This window comes from Dermochelys coriacea, chromosome 1 (assembly GCF_009764565.3).
Source record: "Dermochelys coriacea isolate rDerCor1 chromosome 1, rDerCor1.pri.v4, whole genome shotgun sequence".
Lineage (NCBI taxonomy): Eukaryota > Metazoa > Chordata > Testudines > Dermochelyidae > Dermochelys > Dermochelys coriacea.
The window spans coordinates 189,875,814-189,900,605 of record NC_050068.2 but is presented as its reverse complement, the minus strand read 5'-3'; the positions used below and the strand labels follow the sequence as shown (position 1 = coordinate 189,900,605).

Sequence of the window (24,792 nt, the reverse complement as noted above, 5' to 3'; positions counted from 1 at the left end):
CAATTACTTCAGCCTACCTTTTCAGAAGTGACAAGTGGGTTTTGGGTGCCTCAGTTTTTATCTGCTCAACTTTGGATACCTTAAAGTGGCCTGATTTTTCAGTGTTTGGGGTGCCTGGCGCTTGCTGGGTGCCTTAAAGTAAGCACCCAAAATAACTGAGTACTTTTGAAATGAGGGATCCTTGCTGTCTTCAGAGAAAATCATAAAATACAAACACTAAAGGAGAGAATTTTGAACAAGTTCACTTTGTGGTGCTCATAAGCCTGCTTTTAACTCTTATCTACCCTAGAAAATTGTACTGCTTTAACTATACAGGTATAAGAAAAGTGGTACAAACTAGCTAGTGTGAACACAGTTATAAATACTTTCATGCCTTTATATTGGTATAACTTATTTCTTTACTGGAAGGGGAATAAGCTATACCAGTAGAAAGCAATATCATGCTATATTGTGCAGTTCTATACTATACATAGGGGCCTACCAAATTCATGATCTATTTCGGTCATTTTATGGTCATAGGATTTAAAAAATCATAATGTCATGATTTCAGCTATTTTAATTTGAAATTACACAGTGTTGTAATTGTAGGGGTTCTGACCCAAATAGGAGTTGTGGAAGGGTCGCAAGGTTATTGTATGGGGGGGTTGCGGTACTGCTACCCTTACTTCTGCACTGCTGCTGTTGGTTGCACTGCCTTCAGAGCTGGGCAGCTGAAGAGCGGCAGTTGCTGGCTGGGAGCCCAGAGTAATGATGGCATGGTATGGTATTGCCACCCTTACTTCTGCGCTGATGCCTGCAGAGCGGGGCCCTCAGTCAACAGCCGGCACTCTCTGGCTGCCCAGGTCTGAAGGCAGTAGCGCAGAAATAAGGGTGGCATGGTATTGCCACCCTTTCTTCTGCGTTGCTACTGGTGGGGCACTGCCTGAAGAACTGGGCACCCAGCTAGCAGTCACCGCTCGCCGGCCACCCAGTTCTGAAGGCAGCACAGAAGTAAGGGTGACAATAAAATAAAATAACCTTGTGACCCTCTGGCAACTCCCTTTTGGATCAGGACCCCTAATTTGAGAAACGTTGGTCTCCCCTGTGAAATCTGCATTGTATAGTGTAAAAGCACACACAAGACGAGATTTCACGGAAAGAAACCAGATTTCGGATGCCTTTTTCATGGCTGTGAATTTGGGAGGGCCCTAACTATACATAATAGCGGGTTCGCCTGTGGGCTGGAGATCCTGGGGCTAAGCCAGAGCCCCACCTGAGAGGAATCAGGTGATTCCCAATATAAAAAGTGGCAGGAAACTGCAGGGGAAAGGTGTGGTTGAGAGAGTAGCTGGGACTGCTAGAGGCAGGAGGCTGCCCGGCAGTAAGCTAAGGCAGTCCAGGAAATAGGAGACTGTGGTTCTGGAATTGATGGAAGACTTTGTTTTGGGCCTTTGTGGGGTTCTGTTTTGGACAAGCTCTGTTGCCAGCTTGGTAAAGGGGAAATAGAGGTGGGTGGCAGCCATGGTGCTATAGTATACTGCATGCTTTATAGGTCTTGTATTGCTATAAGTATTATGGTTAAAAACCAAATTCACACCTTTCAGCAAAATAATTATACTGTTAAAACTTTCCAGTATCAACCAGGCCTATTGTTGAAAATAAAGGGCCAAATTATTTTTCATATAATATTCCTGAGAATTCCACTGAGTTCAGTAAGAATCCCACATAGGTATCCAAGGGCATAATGTGACCTTAACTTCATTAACCAGTTGTAGTTATTACAATTCTGTAGCGACATAAAAAAGAATAGATTTATGTAAAGTCCTTGTGAAGGAGCTGACTTTGATGGAAAGGGGGGAAATATCCCACATCTGATTCTCCTATCCAGCATATTGTATCAAAACCAAATACATTTGTAAACTATTGTTGTTTTAAAACCCTCTGCCCAATTTCAATGAGCATTCCAGTGATGTATTTTCATTTGGGTCACAGGAATACTTTGCACTAACTGTAAATAATTAAAAAAAACAATCCTGAAAGATTTTATTTTCTATTCCAAATGTATTTAAAAAGTTGCTGATGGGTTCTCCTATTAACAATTATTTTCTAAATTTAATCTCAATCCCCATCTGAAAAAGTGTATATTGGTTAGAGGAGAAGAACTGTGGTCTATCAAGCAGTGATCCATTAGTCAGTAATGTTTGAAGATAGTCTCACAGTGTGCAGAGAAAAACTTGTCAGCTTTTCTTTAAGTGTGGCCACACTTGCCATGCTTCAACTGACAAAATATATTTTGCATTTAATTTAAAATTCTGCTCTAGTAATATCAAAGGGCCCTTTATATTGCATTAGTGAGAAAGCAGTGAGCATCCAGTTCAATAAAATGGATTTTTTCTGCTTTCCAAATAAATAAGAAAGTAGATAATGTGTCATTTAACACTTTTGTTATATGAATAGAAAATCTAGTGTGGCAAGTGGCTGCTGCATATTCCCTTTGTGGAATGAAATGGAAGATGTCTAGGATTTTCCATTACTTTTAAAGATCCATTTGTAAGCTTTTCCTATCCAAGGTCTTATACGTTGCTGAAATGTTCTTAAAGGTCTCTTACTTAATACTGTGTCCCAGTAATGAGACAGATCACAGAATCAGCGTGCAGCCTCAGCCAGACAATCCCCTTCTGATGCAATGTGCTGACATGATACTGTAATGCAGGATATTGAGGAAAGAAGGAATGACTTAGAATATTTGTTTGCTATGAGACCTGATGTGTTGGACAACGGGCCACGTTTTGAATTTGATATAGATTTATTTATTGCCTTTTTTTCACTGCTATGATTAGTGGGGAAACTACATTTTTAACTTGATTTGAAGGTCCTGAGTCAAAACCCATGGAAGTGTTTTCATTGACTTCAGTATGAGTTGGATCAGACCCATTTGCAAAAGATAGCTTGCTAATGAAGATTAAAACAGACAGGCATTTACTTTGGTGTCACCACTGTAGAAAGATTGAGTACCACAATCATAAATGAATCCACATCCCGGATAAGGATATATGGAATTCATGACTCCCTGGGCAAAATGATGATAGAGTTGATCAATACGTTTTTAAAAACAAGTGTGTGAACAATTTGACAAAAAATTCTAAAATTAGTCAAATTATGCATAGTGAATAACTTGTGCAGCTTTAATCAATACTGTAAAATTTCAGTAGATCTTTAGGGTTGTAAAAAGTCTGGATATGATCAAAGGAAGACTAATATAGTCTGGGTCCTCTTTATGGTATGATTTTGTTTATTCTTACAAACAAAGGCCCTAATCTTACAAAGACATACATTGGTCCACTTATTTCTGCACTGTATGGGGTTCCATTGTCTTCAAAGAGACTGCTCACAGGATGTAATGTTGAACAGTTGCATAACTCTTTGCAGATCAGTGCTTCAAGAGTCCTTTTGATGCTGTCATGACTACTTTTGCTTTACAGCTTCACAGCTAAGGTAAACTGAAGCAGGCAGTCGCTTAAAAGATGAGAAAGTTCTGATCATCAGAGGAACCCACAAAGAAATCAAGTTTTCACAGATTCTATAAACAGCGTTTCCCAACAGGATGGAAATATATATAATCAGATAGTTTTCTTTGAACACATTAGCTTCCTTCATACCCTCTGAATAAAACAAATTCAGACTGATGATACCCTGGACAAATCTCATGGAATTAAGATGAACTTTACTGAATTCAGTTAAACCTTCCTGAATTATTTTTAATATATTGTCTCAGGTCAGCCACGAGAGAGTGCAGCTCTGAGGGCATGCTAGGGGAGTGTCTTCAGTGAAATGTCTTCACTGCAGAGTTAGTTTGAGCTATAAGTTGAGTTTTGCTCCTAACTTGAGTCCTGTTCAGACACAGAATCACATAACTCGAGTGTGTGCTTTTAACATGAGGTGACTGGCCTGCCAGGGGATATAGGCTACAGCTCGAGTTAGCACAGCTCATCAGCTGCCAACACAACCTCTTTATAGTGTGAACTCAGAGTAGCTCCACGTGAGTGTGTCTAGTCCTCCAGTGCCATCCCACAATTCCCTTCATATGGCCCAAAACAACAGATAAGTTCACCCACAATATTCTGGGCAACTAGTCATAGACTATGTCTATACTTAAGGCAGCATGTACCCTGCATGGCTCTCTGCACATCCAAGGACTGCCCCTCACATCTACATGGCTATTTTTTACCAGTATAGAGTCCTGGATCCTTTCACTGCAATGGGAAATGAGTAACAAGGGTTTGTATTTAAAAAAAATCAAATGGGCAAATGGTTCTTTATACGATGGTCTGTGAACCACTAGTGACCTATACAGCTTTTTTTCTGTCACCAGACCACTGATAGACAAAGAATATGAGGGAAATTGGGATAGTAGCTCTTGTGAAGTAGCCACTCCCATTTCCCCCATAAAAAGGGGACATTCTCCTCTGTGGAGTCACTTATCTTCAACCACTCAGTCTTTGCAAGAAAGCAGATCATTTTTAATCTGGAGCCATTGGAGAGTGGATATTTAAGTCTTCTTCTAAAACAGCAAAAACATCTTACCAATTTCAACCTAAGAGTAACAGGAAAAAAATAATACTTTCAGCAATGTAAGAGCTGATTTCAGATATCTGGGTCTTGTTTCACAAAATTAAAGGCTCTGAGCAGGCAGGCTGGGAATTATGAAGAGAAATGAACCATCAGAAATAAGGTCAACGTAGTGGGCCAGATGTACAGCTGATGTAAATATGCACTAGATGCCCTGACTTCTCCAGCAGAGGACCTGGTCTACCATGTTCAAATTGTAGTAAACATGCATTAGTGGTTTAGTTTTTTTAAAAAGTGCTCAGAACCATGATTCCATTTTCTCAAATTTCAGGCCCATCAGCACTTTCCTGGTTTATGTATTTTATGCACTTTTTGTTTTCATAATTACCTTTCCTGTGGCATTTTAACACACATTTGGGGGCTGTGGAAGAAGACGACAGCTGTATTTACAAAGTATTTTAAAACTCTGAACAGTTGTAATACTTTGCAACACTGTAGATAGTTGCAAAAACATCCCTAGTGTATAACTCAAAGGCACAGACTTTAGAAATATTCTGATATTTTCTAATACTGGGACACATTCTGTTGGCTAAATCTATGCAAACTGCATAAAATCAGTATGTGTTTTGCACAGGCACGACTGAGGGTAGAATTAAGACCACAACCTTTCTCGTTTTTTAAACTGTCATCAGTTTAAATACAAAAGGCCAAATTCTGCTGTTATTCTGGAGTAAACCTGGAATAACTGTTTTGAAAGGTGGTATAAAGGTTTGGGTCACAATTTTCAAATGCCTAAATATAGGTCCTCAAATTCATATTTAGGCACCCAAATCAATGTGAGACTTATCTTCAGAAATGCTGAGCACTTATAGTGACCTGCATAATTAATTTGTTGTTGTCCAACTCATGAGTAAAGCCGACATCTCTGAACACATGCCAACCAAATCTTCCATACTATCATGGAGAATTATATTAATTTTTTTCTCACCAAGGCACTCAGGAGACATTGTGGAAGACCACAAAGGCAAGGAGTGTGTGTTTGTATTTGTGTGTGTGGAGGGGTGTTTCTCCCAATCCCAACTGCCCTGGATTCTCCAAGGTCTCACTTCAGGGACCAGAATATGTTAGCATGAAAGATATTTCTTCCCCAGGGCATACATACCTTTCTTCTATATTCATTTATGCATAATTCATATGGAATTTAATAATGTAAAGTTAATTTGCAAAGCATAAAATATTAAAATCCACTAATTGCCATATACATTTTAGCAGATTGATAGTGTCCCTTGCCTCAGTATGTTCGTATTTAAGAACTGATTATAATCAGGGATATTTATTTAAGAACAAGGGAGAAATTGTTGCAAAATAAAATGAACATATGGGGTATTAGAATAATTGAAATTATGACCAGCATGATCATTATGGTTTTTTCTAGGATCTCTGTGGGATCTGCCATTTTTGTCATTTCTCTGGAAGGAAATTCTGAGAAAGAGGCATTTGAATTTTTATAGACCCTGGGGCAGGTGGGTCACATGTGAATGGATGGATCCACTAATCCTGGTATATGCTTCACAATTTGAGCAGGTAAATCACGGTTACTTCATTTCCAGTGCGGACCATGCTGCGTGGCAGTGAGCAGCACTATGTTAAATACACAGTGTTGACACAGCATAATATAACACAACTACTATTACTGTCATAGGTAACTTTAGAATTTCTTAGAATTTCTTTAGAATTAGAATTTCTTATTGGTTCAAAGAATAAATTATTCAGTATAGAAGGCCTCTGATTGTACCTGCTTATCTAAAGTATGTCTAAGTCATCTATCCCCTTGATCTGTAAGCACCTGTCTTGCTCACCCTTGAGTGCCATTGTTTTTAGTTTTTTTGGTAAATATTTATCTAAGATATTAAAAGAAATCACTGGAGTTTTCATGACCAAAATGAGACTGGGATGGCAAAGGGAAGGATAATGGGAACACTTGCTGGTTTTGCTTATTGTATTTTAAATCGGTTACACCGTATTGGAATTTTATTGGATGTTTTAAAGTTTTTTGGTGTTTTATAATTTTTCCAAAGCAAATCTTAGGTTTCTATTCTCTTGCACAGCAGTGAACACTGTATTGTTAAGGTCTTTCTGATAGTAACATTTGTTATAACCATGTGAAATGTATATTAATAGAATTTGTGGCTTGGATTGTCTTAGCCAAGTGTTTTCTCCTCTCCACTTCTCCCCTCCTTCAAATCATTGCTGAAGTTTAGTAATAAATAGATACTTTTATCAACCAGTGCCAGGTATAGGTCAGATGCATCAATGTAGTTCACAGCATAGGCATCTAGAGATGCATAAGAATTGGATCTAAAGTTGGCAGATGTTGGTGGTTCGGGACACTGAGGCTTTCATTCTAAGATGGTACCTCTTAAAAAATATTCCATGTAGAGTGTGCTTTGTGGCAGAAATACAGTGGCTAACATCTACACCCAGATAGAGCTGGGTGAATGGTCCAAAGCACTGTTTGAGAACATCTCATTGATTCTGAATGGGTCTTCCCTTAGACCATATTTGTGGGCTGTTTTGTTTTTTCATGACCATGCATACAAATGGTTGCTTGATTGCACAAATGATTGGGGACTGGCCTTTCTTTGTGCAGATACTCTATTCACTTGTGAAGAAGGGTGTTTAATGCAGAAATAGAGGTAGTCATTTATTTACAGTACTGGCTGCAATGCACTGAACACAGTGCTCAGGAGCTCGATTTTTTCCCTTGCTACATACCTTGTGCAGTCATTTTCACCAGTTCAAAGTGGGAATCAAGTGCAATCATTCTTAGTAGCACTCCACAATCTGCACAGGTGTAAATAGCTGCACAGTGTGCATGGCAAGGGAGAATCAGGCCCTTCATTTATATTTGTTCCATAACTGCTCTTTTAAAATAGCACCATTATTCCCCATGCTCTGTGCATCTCTTCCTTTGTTCTAGCCACTTTGCCATGCCAGGAAAGCCTCAACCTGTACACAGATGTAGCAATCACATTGCTGGCTTTTTAAAAAACGTTCACTGAAAATCAGGATTATATGTGGTGGCTCTCCAGTATCTTTGAAGAAGGTCATGGACAAAGCAATACTACTGCCAGTGCCTGCCATAGCTGTTAATGCTACTCTAATTAGGCCCACCAGTTTGAATTAGTATCCTGTCATGTAACACTCTAATCAAATACTTTGTCTAAGAAAACTGACTTAGCTCTGATGGTAATTACTTTACTAGACTCCCTACCTTAGAATTGTTTCCATCCATCCATCCCACCTTCCTTTCTTTTTGCAATAAGTCTTTCATAAGCCCTTATTCACCTTTTTTCTTCCCTGTATTTTGTCCCAGTGTCTCTCCCTCAATTAATTCTGCTCACAGCTCAGTCTCTGGGATAACCTGAAAGGAACAGGCCTTATCACTTGTCAGAAGGAGTCTTCCTTAGTTAAATTTTCCCTCTCAGGAATTTACCAGATCAGAGACCCATAATCCTAAAGATTGTCTCAGAACTAAAGATGACAGGGTTAGGACCAGGCCAGCCCACTCTTAAATCAAAGGCAGGAAGGAGTTGAAGCTGTGGCTAGAATCAGAGATTTATAAAGACAGTAACATTAACATTACAAAGAAGTATTTTATCAGTTTTCACGTGGGATTTGTTTGCCGCTAGTATCTGAGAGAGTGATGTTATAAGGTTAAATAAATGGGATAGTGAACAACAGATAAATGATAGATCCCTTGCTGCTCTTTAAAACTGTGGAATTAGGATTAGTTTGGGCTAATTGACTCATTTTAGATGGAAAACATAGACCTACAGAGGCAACAGTAGTAGTGAACACTGGGTGCAAATTCCAAAATTACATCAATTTAATACTCATTTTGCTTTCATTTATGCAGGCATATTGAGGAGTCTTTTACACAAGATTAGTAGTTGGGGGAGGGAGGAAAGATGCTTTTCATGCCTTCATATTTAAGGTTTGGGTTGTATTGGTATTTTTCTTCAGAAAGTGTAATGGCTTTTTGGGAAACATGCTTAAAAAAAGAGGAAACATGAAATTGGTATATACAGTGGAGAAGATCTGGATCAAAGTAGGAAGGAAGTTTGATGATTTTAGAGGTGGTGGTGGGGTGGGGTGAAATACTGAGAGAAATGTCTGTATATTTTCAGGCCAAAGCAGATTTAGCTGACATGAGTGATGTTGGATCTACCATATATCTAATCTGTCTAGTCTGTTATTTTAGGTTTTCTGTCATGATATCTAAGTGCTAACCAAGTGGTGGCTAGGCAATAGAGTGTAATTAAAATATTAGCAAATTCCTCCATCCCCTGACTAGACTCTGTGTGTTGTTCTAGCACCTAAGAATTAAACAGGACCATGAATATCAGATAATAAGGGTGAGGAGCACTGTAAAAATGCCTAAATAAATAGATGGATCCTCCAGATGAATTAACTGAAAGTTTTCCCCATCCATAAAAATAGTTGATGTGCTGAGTTTGTCTCAGTTGAAAGTCTGTCTTTGAATATCATGCTGTCAGTGCTTGTGAAGGTAATTACCCTAATCTTCTCCACACTAATCTAGTATATTGCTAGATGGATGAACCAATCCTGGAAAATGTCTCCACTGCTTTAGGCACAACAAGGGATTTATGTCATTTGACTAGCTAGCCAAATGTCCGCTTGTCGGCTGTTGCAAAGCAGCTTCATGGTACTTTAAAGTCTCAAATATATTTTGTTTATGGGAAAGAAGCAGAAGAAGATTGTCTAATTATTGAGTGATTGGATATCTTCCATTTTTGTTTATGATAAAAAGTGGTCATGCTCAAATGAAATAATCTAAAGTCAGATGTATTTTATGGCATGTAGGCATGTCAGAAATGAGTGAGAGGCATGTTACATAAGATAAAATTAATCAAGTGAGGGGAAAAAAACTATTTCTTTACCTGTATTTCTGATAACACCTGTGCTCATTATAAAAGATGGAATTTTAAAAGTCCACCTTTTTTTCACCATAGTTTTGGCTAGGACCCTTGTTTACAATCAATTTCTAATTGGTTTGGTTTGCTGGTTCTTGTACATTAGTAGGATGTTGCATTGTTAGAGATGCATATGATACATGAAGATTATTTCTTTAAAATTATTTTCATTGCCATTTGAAAGAAAATAATGGGATTGTTTGTTTGTTTGAGTTTTGTTCAGATCAGCTTTTACAAAGCCTATGAACAGTTTGCAGCCTGGTAGTATTTGTCTCTTTATAATTTACCCTCTGATCATCATCTCTTAAAGCCAGGCTGCTGTAATTTGGCCCAAACCCTAAAGTAGAGCGAAATGCCAAGAGCAGTTAATACTAAGAAGATTTGATTCCTCCAGTATCTTGATTGCTCCTGCCTGGGAGATTCTCAGGTGTAATTATCGATTCCCAACCCTTTTCTCCTCTGGAGGTTCAACTACTTTTAAGAGTGTCATAAATATAAAGGGAAGGCTAACCACCTTTAAATCCCTCCTCGCCAGAGGAAAAACCCTTTCACCTGTAAAGGGTTAAGAAGCTAAGATAACCTTGCTGGCACCTGACCAAAATGACCAATGAGGAGACAAGATACTTTCAAAGCTGGAGTGGGGGGGAAACAAAGGTTCTGTCTGTGTGTAATGCTTTTGGCGGGACCAGAGCAGGAATGCAGGTCAGAACTCCTGTAAAGAGTTAGTAAGCAATCTAGTTAGATATGTGTTAGATTCTGTTTTGTTTAAATGGCTGATAAATAAGTTGTGCTGAATGGGATGTATATTCCTGTTTTTGTGTCTTTTTGTAACTTAAAGTTTTGCCTAGAGGGATTCTCTATGTTTTGAATCTGACTACTCTGTAAGGTATTTCCCTTCCTGATTTTACAGAGATTTTTCTTTTACTTTTTCTTTAATTTAAAATTGTCTTTTAAGAACCTAATTGCTTTTTCATTGTTCTTACGATCCAAGGGTTTGGGTCTGTGTTCACTATGCAAATTGGTGAGGATTTTTATCAAGCCTTCCACAGGAAAGGGGGTGTAGGGCTTGGGGGGGGTATATTAGGGGGAAGACATCTCCAAGTGGGCTCTTTCCCTGTTCTTTGTTTAACACGCTTGGTGGTGGCAGCATAGGGTTCAAGGACAAGGCAAAGTTTGTACTTTGAGTTTGTACTTGTACTTAACCTAAGCTGGCAAGAATAAGCTTAGGGGGTCTTTCATGCAGGTCCCCACATCTGTACCCTAGAGTTCAGAGTGGGGAAGGAACCTTGATAAAGAGGTTTGCTGAAAAACCTCTGGTTGGTGTCAGCTTGCAAAATCCAAGAAAGTTTAAAAAACATGCGACATATTCTCCCCTATGCGGGAAAAACTTGTAGAGGGCCAGGAAATGCTGCACATTTCCTACGATTTGTTTTAACAGGTGACCAGGGTTTTCCCCACCTGGTGAGACTGACAAGGAGTTTTGAACCTTTTAGCCTGTAAATACTTTGGTTCATGGAGAAATAATATAGCAATATGAGTTGCCCAAAGAAGATGGGAGCACTTGTGCATTAGCCTAGTGCCTCCATGCCTTTCTCAACTGTAGCATCCCAAAATGTATAAAAACACCTTATTGAAGAATAGATGTTGTTAAACTTTGCACTCAGTAATGCAAAATACACTTCAGATGTAAACTGTTTTGCTTAGAGAGTTGCTATTTCTAAGACACATATTTGAACTTGGTCAACTTTATGTACTTTTTGCTGATATTTTGGTATGTCCCTTGTCCCACTTTTTTCACTTCCCTATTCCCTGTATTTCTTCACATAAGTCTGTATATTTACACACTCACATATATAAACTTAATCAAGACTCTGTCTATAAATACCATTGTAGATCCCACAGAGTCAATATATTTTTAATTTCATTTTTGTGGTCACAGGAGAGTTTATAAAAAATCTAGTGGGTAATGACCTCCAAATTCAAATTTTAAATCATGCTGTATTTTTGTGTTAAACTAATTATCAGTCTGTTAATGTCTTTAATAATTTTCTATTTGTGTTTAAATGTGATGTTGTCTAATCAAAGGCAATTACTTAATGTAGTCATTTTTTTGAATAAAATGTAAAATTAAGGTCTTAGTACCTGTAAGTGGCCAAAGATCCCAGACACTATTTCTAACAAAGAGGGATGATAAACATGGCCTCTTTGCTAAACATCAACTCAGGTGATTCCATTCTATCTACTTAAAATTCCCACACAATGTTAAATGACTAAGGACACTTCCTTTCCTAAGCCGTTGTGTATACTGTTGCTGTGCACTGTCAAACAGGTGACATGTTCTATCTCAGAGGTGAATGTTTTTCAGTGTTGGGTAATGTTACCTAAAATTTTGCCAGCTGTTACCATACACAACTTTTTATCTATATGAAAAAATTGTCGTAAGGCTGGATACCACAGTGAGGTAACTTGTCAAATTCTGACTTTTGACCACAGGATATCTGTAAAATATTTTCCATGAGGCTTACATTGAGATCCCCAAATGAAAGGCTCTAGTATGAATAATACTAGATGAATAATTCAATATATTAACCACTCTTGAAGTTCTTTAGTGGTCTGAGATGAATACCAAACTTTGAAAATATTTCCATAATAGACAAACCTGAACTGACATCTTGCATCTGCGTGGAGCACCCCGAGTTCTGTGGAAGTTGTGAGACATTTCTAATATCCACTGCCCTAGATTTCAACAGTGGGGTAAACCTGGATACAACATCCCTAGCCTTTTAGGAGCTATGGATCTGTACTTGTGTGTCTTGAACACATCTCTAATTCAAGAGTTAAAGAGGGAAATACATCTTATAAAAGATCTCAGACTCCATGCAACTCTCTCTGTCTCTTTCCACCGTCAGATGGTGTAGTTTCATTGATAAAAATATGTATCTACAGAACTGTGGACAACCACAACATAGGATATGTAGTGCAGGAGCAAAGTTGGAGGGTTTGTATGAACTCTCAAATGGCAATTTAAAAAGTTGGAAGGGCACAGAAAAAGCGAAGGTTAACATCCCTTTTCTTAATAAACAGGAAAAAGAAACTAGGGAAAAAGTGTTCTGTACTTTTGAACATAGAAATGTGTTTTGTATGTCTGAATTTTAAAATGCTTAGAACCTTTTGAGTTTCTCAATAACTGAATATTCCAATTCAGACATCAGATGGATTTTTCACAAATATTACTTGAAAATGCACAGACTATTAGCAAAATACAGCTGCCTTAGGGTTTTTGTAAGGCCACTAAGACCAGTTTTAATTAGGCATGACTTCATAATGAAGTGGAATGGAGATTTTATTGATCTAATGAATATTTGCTCAGAACAGGTCAGGTGAGAAAACCCAGGCTAATGTACAACAATGCTGCTGTTCTGACATAGATACAGTGACTTTCTGCAAAAAGAAAAGTAGTACTTGTGGCACCTTAGAGACTAACAAATTTATTAGAGCATAAGCTTTCGTGAGCTACAGCTCACTTCATCGGATGCATCCGATGAAGTGAGCTGTAGCTCACGAAAGCTTATGCTCTAATAAATTTGTTAGTCTCTAAGGTGCCACAAGTACTACTTTTCTTTTTGCGAATACAGACTAATACGGCTGCTACTCTGAAACCAGAGACTTTCTGGATATAGATATTAGTTTCAGGATAATGCTACATTCCATTACTTACATATTTTCAAGCTATCATGTGCCTGAAGCTCTCTCATTCCAGACTTGACTACTGATAGATACTGGAGAGTCTGTATAGAAAATACTATCTAATCTTTCTATCTCATGAGTAAAACTTCACTGCTAGCAAGCAAAAATTCATACCTCCTGGCTGGAATGTCGCATTTGGAGTTGTGAATGTGACAGAGCTGTGATTTATGATTTTATTAAAATGTAAAAAGCCTTGTGAAGAATTTTAATCAATAAGACATCAGAATGTAAGTGAATCTGCAAACTGTGTGATGACTGGCTGGGGTCATCTCTGATCTCATAATTCTATCATGCAGTGAAATATTTGTAGCTGTTGAGTTCAAACAGGCAGCCTAAGTAGAGCATTCAGATTCCCATTTGGACACTCAATTTGATTCCTGGGCATGTAAATATTCATTTTATATTCTTTGGCACCAGTTTTAACATCAAGGGCACATTTGAGCTCCCACTGAAGTCAGCTTGGGAGTCCTCCATTGAGTGCATTGGGATTTGAACACCTATTTCATAAAAGAAAGAGAGGAGCAGAACATCGGTTTTAAAACATTGCTTGAGCAAATGGGAATAAAGTAATTACATCATTTTGGTGAAGAGACTGTTCCTCAGAACACCAAAAACAAAGGGGATGAATTGTTTAGCATGGAGAAGAGTGTTTAAGGAAAAGAGATGATTGGGACTGAATAGGTGCTATGGAGCATGGGAAATGTTTGCATCATTATTGCAGCAGGGAGGCCAGGAAGAGAACATATTATGCTGCTAGTGGTGTCTTTTTTTTTTTTTTCTCTCTGTCTCCAATAAGCAGGAATTTTGTTAAGAGTAGTACTGGTAGCAGATCTTGGTGGCGTATAAGAGACCTGAGTTTGTTTCTAGCTTCTTTCAGTATTGTTTAGAGATAATTCAGGTTAGAGACAGTGCGGCCATTGCCACCAATGCTGGTGTCCTTTACCACAATCTGACTGAGAAGATTTTGCTCTCCAGCTTTGCAAAGTTTCATGAATGCTTCATTCATTTAATATAGGAAAAATATAGTAAATTCATTGTCATAGCTTGGTATATCTCTCTCCAACATTGTATTTTTCACTGTACATTCAGAATGTTATATTGGCCTCTAATAAGACAAAGAAAGTGATGAGAGCAGCAGTGCAAGTAGGCCGGTACGCTCCGGTACACTGTATCAGCAAACTTTTTGTAGCTGATACAGAAAGACAGACACAGGAAGAGCCGGTGGCCCCATGCCTCCTCTGGCACGTCTGTACCTCCTCCATCTGTACAGCAGCAGTCCTTCTGGAGGTCTGAGCTGGTTTTGGGGTGGTGCTGGGTGCTGCCAAAGGAGCTGCCAGCATTTGGCTTCTTTCCCCGCTGCCCCTCCCAGCGGGGAAAGCAGCAGAACCCCCGGCCCTGCCCCCTGCCCTTCCAAGGAGCTGCGTCTCCATCCTCATACTACAGCAGAAGGCCCGTCGGAGGATGGGGCTGGGGGTGGTCCAGCTGCTGGAGGAGCTGCTGGCGTTCTGTTCCTTTCCCTGCTGCTGCCCCTCCCAATGGAGAAAGGAGCAAAATCCCCAGCCCCTCCCTCACAGCCCCGTGGTACATCTCCTGAAGTCTCCGGTGCAGGAGGAGGAGGAGGACAGAGCCCTCTCCAGGTAAGGGAGGTGGATCATGGGGTGGGGACAGGGAGAGCATTGGGTCCCCAGGGCGGGGAGGAGACACATGGAGGGTCATGTGTGCCCTCCCTTAGCTGGTGCACCCCCATACTAGTAAGAAATGTATTTACTTTCCACACTTGTATATTTTACTGCCACTGAAAATGCTCTTTTCATGTTCATAACCCCATCTTTGTTTCCATACTGGATTTCTTCAGTTCAATCCTTTATTTAACTCCATCCAATCCTTTTATTTGATCAGGTATACTAATCCTTGGAGACTTTTCTTTTATACCAGGAAAACCTGCCTTACTTTGCAGTAAAACTTCACTGTGTTTGAAATTTAGACAACTTTAAGGGCAACAGCAACTACAATTAGATATAAATTTAATTGTTGCTTTAGCCATTTTAGATAGGAGATAGAAGCATAAAGATTGATTAATTGGATTCCTGTATAAGTTTATCATTTTCTTTAGGGAAGAAATAATGGAGATTCCATATTCCTTGCAACTCTTTCCCAAAATAAGCCTGCTGATGAGTTAAAATGTTTGTTTAGGCCTTCTGATTGCCAATTGTACAGAAAATGATAAATACCCATGGAATAGTGGCATTAAAATGACAAAATTTACCAGGGACATTGTGTTTATGTAAATATATGCTTGTACAAGTTTAATAACCTACATCCTCATAATTATTACTAGAAAGGCTGTTCTATTATTACATTGAAATCATAGTTTTCTTTTAATATTCAAGGCACAATCCAGCTTTTTGTTTCTTAAGATAAGACATTAAAAGCAATTTTATTATCAACGACTGAAGATATTTCTTATCAATTTACAATTTCAACTGATAGTATGTAAAAAGATGCAAAGATACAAAACTGTAAATTTTCTGTTAAGGCTTGCTCCAAAGCAGGAGCGGATTTACCATGAAACAAACCATGCAGTGGCATGGGGTCCCTAACGACAAAGGTGCCCCAAAATGCAGGAAAAATATCTGACAACCTGCTCCCAAGTCCTGGCCGATAGTGCAGCAGGGCTCAGGCAGGCAGATTGCCTGCATGCTATGTCTGGTGGCCCCATGCCACTCCTGGAAGCGACTGGCTGCTAGCACGTCTCTGCATGCCCCTGGTGGGGTGGGAGATGGCTCTGCGTGCTGTCCCCATCCCAGGCAGCACATGGAGATCAGCTGCTCCTGTCCCTTCAAGGGGCGCGCAGAGACGTGCCAGAAGCAGGGCTAAGGCGGCTTCCTGCCCACTCTACCTCCCTCCCTCCTTGCAGCCCCTGGGTGTGTGTGTGTGTATCTCTGTGCGCTGACCCCCACCCCGAGCACTGACTCCGCACCTCCCATTGGCCGGGAACTGTGGCCAATCGGAGCTGCAGGGGCGGTGCCTGTGGGCAGCGGCGCATAGAGACCCCCTGCTGTCCCTACCTAGGAGCCACAGCCAGAGGAATGTGTGCACCAGTCGCTTTGGGAGCCGTGCCACCCCCTTGCCCACCTCCCAACCCCCAGCCGAGAGCCTACACCCCGCACCCAAACTTCCTCCCGACGCTGCCTCCTACACCCCAACACCAATCAAGATACCTCACTTTATTTTCATTTACTTCCCATTATTTATAATATAAGAGGAGGATGAAGAAAAAATAATGAAAAATGGGGGGGAGATAGGAGAGAATGTTCTTTTTCTTGGCTGGGTACGGGGGGAGGGGGGAAATAAAGCTGAGCCCAGGGCCCCACTAACTCTAAATCTGCCACTGCTCCAAAGCTCATTGAATTCAAAAAGAGTCTCCCCATAGATTGCACCGGATTAGGCCTTTTAACATGGTCTCTTGCCTTTTCTCGGCTCCAAATTTAGGCCCTGATTCAGCAAAGCACTGGGAGGAGTCCCACTGACTTCATGTGTTTAAAATTAGGCATGTATTGAAATGCTTTGCTGAATCAGGGCCACATACTTTGAATTCCTCCTGTATGCTGTCTAGGCACTGCAGTCCTGAAAAGCAGTAACGTGGGCAGAAGTTTTCCCAAACCGAGTCTGATTCCCTTCTAAGCCCATGAAGTGGCCATGGCCCTGATCACTGAAGTTCCACAGGGTGAAAGGGCTGTTCATGGTGGGATCAGTGCCTCATCCAGCCCGATTCAGCAATGTGTTCAATATGCACTGTCCCCATTTTCAGTGCAGTTACAGTACTGATGAACTTAGACCCTGGATTGTGCTTTTAAAAAAGTTCCTAATTATGGGCATTTTAATCATAATATATCATATAAATTACCCAGGTTATTGTGGCAATTCTTGCACAAATGCTTTGGACATTCTTTTGTTTGATATTTTAACATGGTTTTTGTTGTGTATCCCATAGTGTACACACATTCCCCATATGTGGGTGAGATCACCCATTTTTTACATGTTTATTTTTTGATTTCTTTCAGCCCTCAGATTTATGAGTCTTGTAAGCTTTTCTGACTGTTCCTGGAAGGACTCTTGTCTCCCGGTGTTCACAGCACACAGCAAACCACCCATTTCAGAGCACTCAGTGCATTCTCTTTTTGCACTGAGCAGGAATTTTTCATTTTGGCATATCCCCTGAAACCTGCTGAAGGAATTCCAAGGATTCTGCATTCATCCACAATACTAGAGAAATATATGTTGTGTTATTGTTTGGAAATGTAGGCACCATGGGAAGACTGCATGTGGATTTCTTTTCTATTGTATTGCAGCATTAGAATAAGCTAAAAAGACACGTGGATCCTAATTCTAAAGGCTTAATTTTCAGGCCTTTTCATTACCTCTGACATATCAGAAAAGAATGTGTTTTGTTATGTATAGGAAGTTTGGGATTATTTTACAATATGTTATCTTAATTGAGTGCATATCTGTGGAACTCTTACCACAAACATCTGTTCTAAAATTCTCGGGGATTTAATCACCTGGTATTATGTTGCCCATATTTAATTGCAAATATTTTTTGCAGTAGTACAGGGAAGTTACTGGATCATTTGTACTGCTGACCTCTTCCTGCTGTCTTTGAATACATTCTCGCTAGGTCTCCCTCTAGCCATCGCCTCCCTCTCAGGGGGGATTCACATGATTCTCCCACTCTGACTAGGCCCTGGGTTGCAGTCCCCTGTGTATCAACCATGATTTTATCTCATGTCCAGACCCTCCAATTCTGTTTCCTCCAGGGCAACGACAGTAGTAATCAGTGACCAAACAGTCTCCTTACAGCAAAGTAAAAGTTAATTTAGAACACAAGTATTTCAGAGAAAACTTATGTTTAAACAATATGTATAGCAAACTTTGCTCCTAACACTTGCTGTTCCCCAGATCTGGGATGGTCCAATTTCTTTAGACTCTCCCTGCAGAGTCTCTGTCAGCCTGTCTCCCTAGACAGCTTCTGACAAGTGACTCCCTAACTCTTCTCCGAAGGCTTTTAAACTGTTGAGTATCCTTTTGCTCACCAAGTTTCCAGCCTAGCAAAACAAGCTTGAATCTTCCTTGGAAACAAGATGTAAGGTCCTTAAAGCTAATAGTTTTGCCCACTGTCTCTCAAGTATGTGCTTGGGTGTTTTTAACTGGGAAGCCATTGTGTTGCCTTAATTTGTTATTCCCACAGCCCCAAGCATAAATTGGATGAGTAGAATCATACAGGAAATTCTTATAAAATAATATACAATTACTTCCCCAGACACACACAGCGTTCATAACATTTTCATCTTATATTCATAACATTATTATATATCAGCTTCACGTATGTGTTCTTGTGACAGGAGCCTGGATTTGTGATTTCCAGATGTAGTCCCTGTATATTCTACAGGACCAAGAGGTTATCTATTCCAGCTCCCCGAAAGTAGTAGATTGTTCCCTAAGGTACATTGCTCCAGTACTGGGATTTGTCTAGTCTTAAATGACTCCAGCAATAAGGCTTCCACCATTTCCAGTAGAGAGACGAGGTGGGTGAGGAAATATCTTTTATTGGACCAACTTCTGTTTCCATTTCAGATGGCTACATTTGATCTCTTCCATTGCTGTCTGCGCTGTGGTGGTAGCTGTGGACTGATAAAGCTACAACTATACTGCATACAACAATGGAAGATATACAGTTTAGCAATCTGAAATAGAAACAGAAGTTGGTCCACTAAAAGATATTACCTCACCCACCTTGTCTCTTTGATATCCTGGGACTGACACAGCTGCAACTACACACCATTTCCATTGGTAGGCTTCCACATTTCACTACAGGAGTTGACTAAATTAAACACAGAGAAATATAGGATGTGTAATAATCTCAGTTGATCCTGATTGCAATCCCTTCCTTCCTTGGTATTTGTGTAAGCAGTTATCATATACCCAGTTGGTTATCATATGTTCAAGCCACTAATAAGTTCTTTTAAGTTTCCTTTTAAATCATGTCCTCAAGCTCCCTTTAATTACTTGTTGGTCTTTCCTGTTTCCATCCAGTTTAACAACTTTCTTGAACTGAAGGGCCCAGAACTTAGTGTAACGTTTTGCACATGATTTCACCACAATGTTTCATAAAGAGCCTAGTTATACTAAGTGCTGAGCATCTCCTTTGCAGTACTGAGTACTTGTGGATACAAGTGAAACTGTTTCAGAGTAGCAGCCGTGTTAGTCTGTATTCGCAAAAAGAAAAGGAGTACTTGTGGCACCTTAGAGACTAACAAATTTATTAGAGCATAAGCTTTCGTGAGCTACAGCTCACTTCATCGGATGCATTTGGTTGGGAAAAAAAAAAAAAAAAAAAGTGAAACTGTAGGTACTCTGTGCCCTGCTGGATTGGGTCCACGGAGTGAGAGTATTTTCTCTCTAGAATCTGGGACACCTGGAATTGGAGGCTAACATTGACTTTTTGTTTTTTGGCTGCCTTACAGCTTTGCAAGCTTGTATATAATTTGTTTTTCAGTATCACTCCAGACCTCTTTCAGCAAATCTGCTTTCCATATATCTGTATCCTGTTTATTTTCAGTTTCACATTATTCATTATACACATAGAAATTACCTTGCATTTTTTCAGGTTGAAACATTGTTATATCCTAGGTCCCTCTGTATTTCATTGAGAAAACAAACACTTGAATTTAGTATCTGCAAATTTATTTAATGTAGTGTTCACCCCCTTTTCTAGATCTTTGATGAAATTTTAAGGGAAACACCTAACCCTATAAGGAGCCCCTCTGGATATATCCTCCCAACATGATACAGTGCAAGTTAAAATTGCCCTTTATTATAACTCTTCAGCTATTTTTCAGTATTTAACAAAAGTCAGTTTGAATTAATTTTTCAATTAAGATTTTGAGATGTTATATTGGGGAGAGTGGAGGAAAACACACACCGAAGTTCAGATGAATTACGTCTCCTAAATTCCTTTGTCCACTTTGTAGACTTTAGCTTTCTAGTTCCCTCAATGAACTCCTTTCCATCACATTTTTCATAAAGTTGTAGTTGCTATGGGACCAGAAGAGACTATTGTGGTCATCTAGTCTGATCTCCTGCATGACGCAGGCTATAGGAATTTCCCAAAATAATTTTCTGTTTGAACTAGAGCATCTTATAGGAAAAACATCCTATTTGGAAATTTTTAAATTGCCAGTGATAGAGAATCCCTGAAATTGGTAAATTGTTCCAAAGGTTAATAACTATCAGTGAAAAATCTGAATCTTATTTCTAGTCTGCATTTGTATAGCTTCAATGGACAACCACTGAATCTCGTTATATCTTTGTCTGCTAGATCAAACAGGCTTCTGTTATCAAATTTCTATTCCCCCACATAAATACATAGACTGTGATCAAGCTAACCCTTAACCTTCTTCTAAACAGATTGATCTCTTCAAATCTGTCAATATATGCAAGCTTTCTAATCCTTTATTCATTCTAATGACACTTCTCCTAACCCTCTCCCCAATTCAAGAATCATGTTGATAAATTAGACACCTTTACCTTGGCCTTTAAAACCATTTACATCTCGTATCAATTGCTGGCACATGACACATGGCTCTGCTATCACCATGTACCTTGAGATAAATTAAAACCAAAGAAAAGATTAGCATAATCTAATTTTTTTCCAAGATCTATTCATGTTCCTTATTACTTATCCATTTAAATTGTGAGGATATTGATCTCATGTTAGTTGCATGTCTTTTTAGGGTCTTTGGTTTTCATTTTGCCAAGATGGTTTCTCATTTTAACTGAAACTCTGTAGGTTCTGTGACTGTGACACTCCTTTTTAGAGGAAGCAATTTATTGCAAGGTAGAACTCTTTATTATAAGTGTCTAACTTTACTTATGATCAGTAAGGCTACGATTTAGTCATGGAGGTCATGGAAGTCATGGAATCCGTGACTTCCTGTGACTCCATGACTTCAGCATTTGGAAGCTGCAGGGTCCCCCACTGTCCGATGGGAGCTGGGAGCTACAGGATACCTATGAGGCCTCTGTAGGCCCCTGCAGCTCCTGGCAGCTGTGGGTGGTGAAGGTATCCTGAGCTCTCAGTGGCTGTGGATGGTGGGGGCAACGCCCGAGCTCCCAGCCCCTGCAGTCAGCAGGGAACCCCTGGAGCTGCAGGCGGCAGGGGTACCCCGCAGCCCTTGGCTGCTGCAGGCAGCTCCTAGCCCTGTGTAGCTGCCCCACTTCAGGTGGTGTGGGGACCTACAGATTCCCATTTTGTCCCAGATATTTTTAGTAAAAATCACGGACAGGTCACTGCTTCCATGAATTTTTGTTTTTTGCCCATGACCTGTCCGTGACTTTTACTAAAAATATCCAGGGAAAAAATCTTAGCCATAATGATCAGTCAAAACTGGTCTCTTCAGTGTTCTATTACTACTAGCTACAAATGTGAAAACTGCCATTGCTGGGAGGCTAGTAGTATTAGAGAGATGAACAGTGTTACATGGCAATAACCGTTTTGCTTCATTTCAAGAGGCAATCTCCAATTACTGTACTTCAAGAGATGGGTGAAGGTGTTCACACTTAACTTAGTCACACTCGCTGATTTGTGAAGTTCAAAGAAAAGGTACTGTTGCATCTTGTCTGAAAGGAAAAGTTTACTTTGTTTGGTGGGTACGCTAATACTACATTGCCACTAAGAAGAATATGCTGAATTTTTTTTAAAACCTGATTGTACTTATGCCATAATTAGATTTTCCAGTTCTTGCAATTATTATACTAATGTTCATGAGATGAGTTCCCCAACCAGTTATTGCATTTTTTCCTTACAAAAATGTATCTCCCAGGTGGGCCACTACACATGTGCTTTTAATTGCCCTTTATTTAGTTTCCTCAGAGTTATCATTTTAGCTTTCATCAGCACTTGGAAATTTAATGGCTACAAAGTAAATTATGTAGGATCAAAGTACTAACTAGAGAACTTGACACATCCCATTCATGGAGCATTTCTCTGTAAGTTGCAACCTTTTGGGGGTATACGTGTGTGAGAGAGAAAAATATGCATTCCTTGTTCTGAAATACAGTAAGGAGAAAAATAAGATAGATTATCTACAGTGTTGAAACTATATAACAAGCTTTCTCTCTATTAAAATGTATCTTATTGATTAGCCTAGTAGAGCAAACACTGTACTGGGTATCCTATAAAGATAGCTATAGTCCATACTCTACAACATAAAATCTAAAGGTCCAATTATGTAGACACTTACTAAATGAAGCTTGCCAGCCATCAGTAGTCCCACTGGAGCCAATGATAGCACTCATGGCATTAAGCACTACAGCTGCTAGAAAATGTTTGCATGATCAGGACCTACATAATCAAAGTACAGATGGGGAATGGATGGAGTCCAGCAAAAATCAGTATGTTGAATCAGTCCCATGACTTGAGACTAGATATGGTTTGTTTAGTCCTATTATTTTTGTTTTGACTTTTTTTAAAAAATGATCATGATCTATCCTATCTTAGTAAGGCCTTTCTGAAGGGAGGACTGAGGTTTTTATAGTGATTTTTGTTTTGGAAGGAGAACCGAAGGGAGAATTCAGTGAAGGAATAGCATATCCAGAGAGGTAGTTCCCGGTGTGAGTGCCCACTGGAGAAAAGGCCAGGATCTGTGAGACATAGATGGGGAAGTTCATTGTTTTGTTTTGGCTCGAGTAGAGCAAAGTGAATGGAAAGGGAAGCAGAAGAAATGAGATCAGAGAGGAAGGAGAGAGCCAGTTTGTGCATGTTAGCAGTACTATTTCCCATAAAGATCTTCTGTAGCATGTGTGACTTATTGAGAATTGGGGACTGAAGCTTTTCTTCTATCCAAGTGTTTAAAAAAAGTTTAAAAAAAGAGAAAATGAGCAATTCTGGGCAGCAGTGCTATGTAGAGACAGAAAGGTAGCTACCTGGAAAAGGAAAGGCATGGGCTTTGGATGAGCTCAGTACCATATGCTGCCAAGTGAGAAACAAAATTAGCTATTCTGGTAGAACTGCAGAAGAGATTTACATTGTATATAGAGAAAATGAAATTAACAAAGACAACAGGCACATAGATAAGAGACAGCTGCCAAGACAATAAAAGACTGTACCCACTTGGCTGTGCAACAGAGAGTTTCTTTTGATTGTGACTGAAAAACATATTATGACTGACATGAAGCGCAAGTCCTTTCTGTGAAGACATTAGCATGACATTTACTGGAAAACTAAGTCTCTACTGAATGCTATCCACATGTACCAGATGTGCTGCTAAGGGACAAATGCCATCTCTTTTACATAAGGCTAGCTAGCACCCAGTCTCAATCAGTGGGGAAAATGGTAACTCTGAATGGTACTGAACAAGGTGTCACATACCCATTGAGCAAACTGAATGTTACTTGTCTAACAGACACTTTCAGGCTGCTACACATCCCAGCCATTTTGCCTTTTATTAATGTATGTCTTGCATAGAGATTCATGTCAATGGCCAAAGCTAGTACTTCACTTGTTTTTGTTAATTTATCTGACTTTCAGGCCACAGAGATACACCCATTGTGAGTGTTCTAAACCGTTGTCTCTACAGTCCTGTTTAATTACAGCAGCTTAGTACATAGGCACCACACACAGAATATTTCTTAAATATTTAAATTGATTCCACTAGATCCGCTTGGAATTAGTGTTGATGCAAGTACATATAGCACTATATGACACATTGGCTGGGATGGTATGCAGACTTGCAGTTCATCGATAAAGCAACAAGTGAAAGAATCTAGACAAAGTAAAATAGATCTTATAGGAGAGATTATCCCTGCACAGGAAGTCTTCCTCACCCTGATACATTGCACCGCAGCTGACCACAGCTGTGGTTACCTCACATGCCCAATTGCAAAGACAGCTCACAGTTAATGCCCCCATGGACATTAGCCAACACAAAAGAGGCAGAGACAGAGCCTGCTTCATTATTATCCTGAAGGGCAGCATTGCACATGTTGAAATAAAAACCCTATGACTGCATTAAACTGCTTTTTTGAAAGCTAGCCAATTGATTATCCTTCGGAGCATCTCCTAGCAGGTCATGCTGCTCCCATAATTCATCTTGTTGGCAGGTCTCATTGACCTTGTTTAGCAAATGTAAATTAATTTCATCCAAACCCACTGCCAACTAAACTAGCAGCTGTACCTATCCTAGTCTACATTTAAGTTTTGTTGGGATATCTATACTAGGAAAACCCTCCTAGTACAGAAGCAACTTACACTGGCAAAATAAATTTTATGCTGTTATAACTGTTTCTTTGACTTTTGCCTGTTTAGAAGTATTCCCCTGCTCTCCCAACACTCCCTACACTCCTCCATCCCACATACCTCTACCTGACATTACTAACCAGCAGACGTTTCTAGGATAGATATGGCCTTACCTTTTCTCTAAAAACGTAAATGATCTGACCG

At 39.6% G+C, this 24,792-nt stretch overlaps 1 long non-coding RNA gene across 2 annotated transcripts in view; it reads left to right on the top strand.

Annotated features, from left to right (window-relative positions):
- Positions 1-1,350: 1,350 nt before the first annotated feature.
- The window catches only part of LOC122457739, a 59,377-nt gene continuing 35,935 nt past the window's right edge, over positions 1,351-24,792 (top strand). The window contains exons 1-4 of one of the 2 annotated variants that reach the window (XR_006277419.1): positions 1,351-1,487; positions 3,755-3,918; positions 5,984-6,071; positions 17,357-17,564. This is a non-coding gene — a long non-coding RNA (uncharacterized LOC122457739). Of the gene's footprint in view, positions 1,488-3,754; positions 3,919-5,983; positions 6,072-17,356; positions 17,565-24,792 lie in introns of those variants that run through there. The other variant, XR_006277418.1, reaches the window with a different exon arrangement.